The sequence below is a fragment of the Lactuca serriola genome, chromosome 8 (assembly GCF_051521515.1).
Source record: "Lactuca serriola cultivar US96UC23 chromosome 8, Lser_US96UC23_V15, whole genome shotgun sequence".
NCBI classification, from domain to species: domain Eukaryota; kingdom Viridiplantae; phylum Streptophyta; class Magnoliopsida; order Asterales; family Asteraceae; genus Lactuca; species Lactuca serriola.
Genome location: NC_136415.1, coordinates 46,459,415 through 46,464,222, shown reverse-complemented (window position 1 = coordinate 46,464,222; position 4,808 = coordinate 46,459,415).

The following is a 4,808-nucleotide window of genomic DNA, read 5'->3' as shown; positions in this document are numbered from 1 at the left end:
ACTATGGGTCTGTTCTATAGGCTTAAGTCATTCAAAGCACCCACTCTACCACATGTCACAGTGAGATCTCCTGTGCACGTTTCTAGACCATTATTGTTTGTAGTTCCATCGACAAGCTCCATATTCCTTAAATGGTTGATGCACTGAAGACAACGATTTCCACTTTTCATACTACTGGAATCATTGTCTCAAATACCTCAAAGTACTCTTTCATTGGATCTATTCCGGAAGCGATGGTCCGAGATGTACCAGCTTCGAGCAAGATTTTGGAGGGATACCAAAAGTTAACTCCTTATAGGTTTCATCCTTTGACCCTAGAATTTGACGCAATACTGGCCGAAGCAGACAAACCCAAGAAAGGGGGCAAGGGTGTGGAGAAAGGAGGAAAGAAATCTACTGATAAGGAGGGACCTTCTGCAACTGCAAAACATCTTGCCAAAAAGTGAAAGGCTCCAGCAGCTTCTTCTACTGCTGCTCCTAAAAGACGAAAGCAGCCCGCTCGCAAGCGAAGGTCTCCCACTCCAATTGAAAGTGAAGGTTCAGACTTTGAGACTGAATCAGATATTAGGATTGAGGGAGACCAACCTATTCGCAACGAGGAGGAAGAGCCTATTCAGAACAAAGAAGAACCAGTTTGCAATGAGGAAGAGCAAGCTCACAACAAAAGGGAACCTATTCATAACAAACAAGAGACTACAAACCCCGAGGAAAACCAAACCTTCAATGAATTTTTTCCTTCTCTTCCTCCTTCACTAAAAACTACTACTACACCTATCACTATTGTGCCTTTCAGTTGACAACGGAGGAGGTCCGTGCAGCGCCCGATGCCATGGCTGGTATGTATTCTTTTATTTACTTATACTGAGTTTGAGATATTGTGCTTATATTGTGGTATGCATATGTACTTTCCTTGTGAATTATGTACCTGATTTGGTGTTATTTGACTCGGGTGAGAGTCGACCTTTCATGTCATTAGCGTTTATTCAGCACATCAGTATCCAACGAGAGGCGTTGATTCGACCTCTGCGAGTTTCTATACTTGACGAGCTAGCGGTTTTGCTACTGATGTGATTCGAGAATGTGTACTTGAGATTTTCGGCATTGAGTTCCCGATAGATTTGGTACCGATTGAGATGGGGGATGTCTGTGTCATCATGGGCATGGACTGGTTGAGCCGATTTAGAGCTATTATCGACTGCGAGCGTCAGTTGGTGACCATACGAGACCCTAGTGGGGGAGTACTTATGGTGTATGGCGAGGGTACCCGATCTGGGTCAGAATTTTGCTCGGCTGCCAGGGCGAGATAGAGTCTACAGCAGGGCTGTAAAGGGTTTGTAGCCTATGTGACAGATACACGAGTGGCCACAGAGAGGCCGAGTTCTGTCGGTGAGGTTCCGATAGTGTGAGAGTTTCCGGATGTTTTCCCTGAGGAGTTGTTGGGTGTGCCTATCGAGATACAGGTGGAGTTTCGTATTGATTTACTTCCGGGGGCGGCACCTATTGCCAAGGCACCCTATCGCCTTGTGCTGCCCAAGATGCAGGAGTTATCCTCGCAACTTCAGGAGTTGCTGGGAAAGGGATTCATCCGACCGAGCAGCTCGTCGTGGGGAGCGTCGGTCCTTTTTTTTAAGAGAAAGGATGGTTCACACCGGATGTGCATTGATTACCGGGAGTTGAACAAGTTAATGGTCAATAACTATTATCCACTATCGAGGATCGACGATCTGTTTGATCAGTTATAGGGAGTGTCTTGGTTCTCTAAGATAGACTTGAGGTCTGGATATCACCAGATGAAGGTGCGTGATGAGGATATCAAGAAGACAGTGTTTAGGACTCGTTATGGACATTACGAGTTCGTAGTGATGCTTTTCGGGCTCACCAATGCACCAGCAGCATTCATAGATCTCATGAACCGAGTATGCAGGCCGATGTCATTCCCCTCACCAAATTGACCCAGAAGGGCGTTGCTTTTACTTGGGGTCCCGAGCAGCAGACCTCGTTTGAGACTCTTCGCCAGAGATTATGCGAAGCCCCGATGTTAGCCCTTCTAGAGGGAATGGAGGATTTTATGGTGTACTATGACGTGTCTATATCGGGGTTGGGTGCGATGCTTATGCAGAGAGGGCACGTGATAGCATACGCATCGAGGCAGCTGAAAGCCTCATGAGACAAGGTATCCCACCCATGATTTGGAGTTAGGGGCAGTAGTGTTCGCCCTCAAGATATGGCGCCATTATTTGTATGGGGTTCGATGTACCATATTCACGGACCACAAGAGTTTGAAGTATCTGATGGATTAGCCCAACCTGAACATGTGCCAAAGGAGATGGTTAGATGTGGTAAAGGATTATGATTATGAGATCTTGTACCACCCGGGAAAGGCTAATGTGGTAGCCGATGCTCTGAGCCGCAGGGCGGAGAGTACCCCGATTCGACATATATGCATGAGGATGATGGTGATGACTCCGGTATTAGATACCTTCCGAGAGGCCTAGGCAGAGGCTATGAGACCGAAGAACCGCAAGAGAGAGCGGGTGATTGGGCAGGTATCCGAGTTTGTTACCGATAGCTGAGGGCTTATGACCTTTCACGATCGGATTTGGGTGCCGTTTATGAGTGCGGCACATAGCATATTGATGGAGGAGGCACACAGATCGAGATTCTTGATCCACCTCGGGGCCACTAAGATGTGTTTGGACCTGAAGAGAGATTATTGGTGGCCCTATATGAAGACGGATGTTACGTGGGTAGTAGAGAGGTGCTTGACCTGTCGTTAGGTTAAGGCCAAGCACCAAGGTCCGCATGGCAAGTTGCAGCCACTAGAAGTTCCCCAGTGGAAGTTGGAACAGATTTCTATGGATTTTATCACCAAATTGTCGAGGACCGCGAGGGGTGTTGACGCAATTTGGGTGATTGTTGATCGGCTGAGGAAGAGCGCAAATTTCCTTGCGATCAGTGAGAGCTCTTCTACAGAGAGACTGGCAGAGTTGTATGTGAGAGAGGTGGTGTCTCAGCATGGAGTGCCGATCTCGATTGTGTCAGACCAAGATGTACGTTTCACTTCCAGGTTCTGGAAGACGTTTCATGAGGAGTTGGGTACGAGATTGCACTTCAGTACCGCTTATCACCCACATACCTTCGAGCATGTGTTATGGACTTCGGTGGAAATTGGAACACATACCTACCTTTGGCTGAGTTTTCTCCTAAAGGTATCCCCTTGGAAGGGGGTGATTCGGTTCAGGCAGAGGGGCAAGCTGGGGCCACGATACATTGGTCCTTTCACGGTGACCGAAAGAGTGGGCAAGGAAGCATACCGTTTGGAGCTACCTGAGGAGTTGAATCCGATCCATAACACCTTCCACGTATCCTAGTTGAGGAAGTTTGTGGCCAATAAGACGGCAATGGTACCACTAGAGGATATTCCGATGGATGCGGTCCTGAATTACATCGAAAGATCGATCGCGATCCTGGATCGGACGATTAAGGTTTTGAGGAACAATGAGGTGCCTCTGGTTGAGGTCCAGTGGTATCATCAGAGAGGGTCCAAGCTGACTTGGGAGCCAGAGACAGAGATGCAAGAGCAGCATCCAGAGTTATTTGCGGGATAAGACTTCGAGGGCAAAGTATGACTCTAGTGGGGGAGAATTGTAACATCCGGATTTCCAGCTATGACAATTTGAGTATTTATTTTGAGATATGAGGAGTGACTCGACGAGTTAACGCGTCAACTCGTCGAGTAGGGTCGCGACTGATGACTCAGATTAATAAATGGACTCGACGAGTCGGTGAGTCTACTCGACGAGTCAGCACTGTGGATAGAAACCCTAAATCTTTGGTATTGTGGCCTATTTAAGGGTCCTTATGGCCTTCATATGCGGCCACACACACACTCAAGAAACCCTATCAAACCAGAGAGCATAGAGAGAGAGAGAGAGAGCTAATTACACCACCTTAGCGCATTCTTGCAAGGAAGGAAGGGAGATTCAAGCTAGGCTGATTGGAGGGGGCTCAGATCTTCTTCTATTTCATCAGAGGTTGATGCATGAGGTATGAATTCATGCCTATTTTCGTTTGTATGGTAGATCCCATGAAACTAGGGTTTACTTACCCCTCTTTTAGTTGAGTTATGGAATTTGTGGAGTCCCTTTGAGGCTTAGACTTTAGATATGGACCTTGAGAGATACAGAGAGTACCAAATACCAAGCTTTATGCTGTTACACAAGAGTATTGAACTTGAGACATCATTATGAGGGTTATTTCATCAAATAGAGCTAGTTGTGTGGTGTATGGACATAAAGATTGAACCTTTATGTGACTTTTGGGTGCTAGAAGGTCAGATCTATAAGTTAGAGAAACAGATCTGACCTTAGAAGGTTAAAGGAGTGTTGCCATTGAGGAAACTCACCGAGTCCGTGAGAGGATTCGACAAGTCGGATCGGGTTGCTCCACGATTCGTGACTAGTGGTAACCCGATGAGTTGAGAGGTTAACTCAACGATTCGAGTGAGGCCTTAGGAAGAGTCAGAGGACACGCATGGACTCGCTGAGTCACCTGGGTGCACTCGGCGAGTCTGGTCAAAATTGGACCATTGAACGGAGTTGACTTCAGCTGACCATAGGGTTGGTCAAACTGACTTAAGAGAGGTCAGGGAGGAGTAGAATAGTCTTCTACCCATTCTTTAGAGAGGAGGATGTAAGGAGTGTATTGATTAGAGATGTTATCATTTTGATAGGCGGAGGCTAGATCAGGGATTCGAGCACGAGAGTTTACTAGACATCTTACGAGGTGAGTCTTCTCACTATACATTA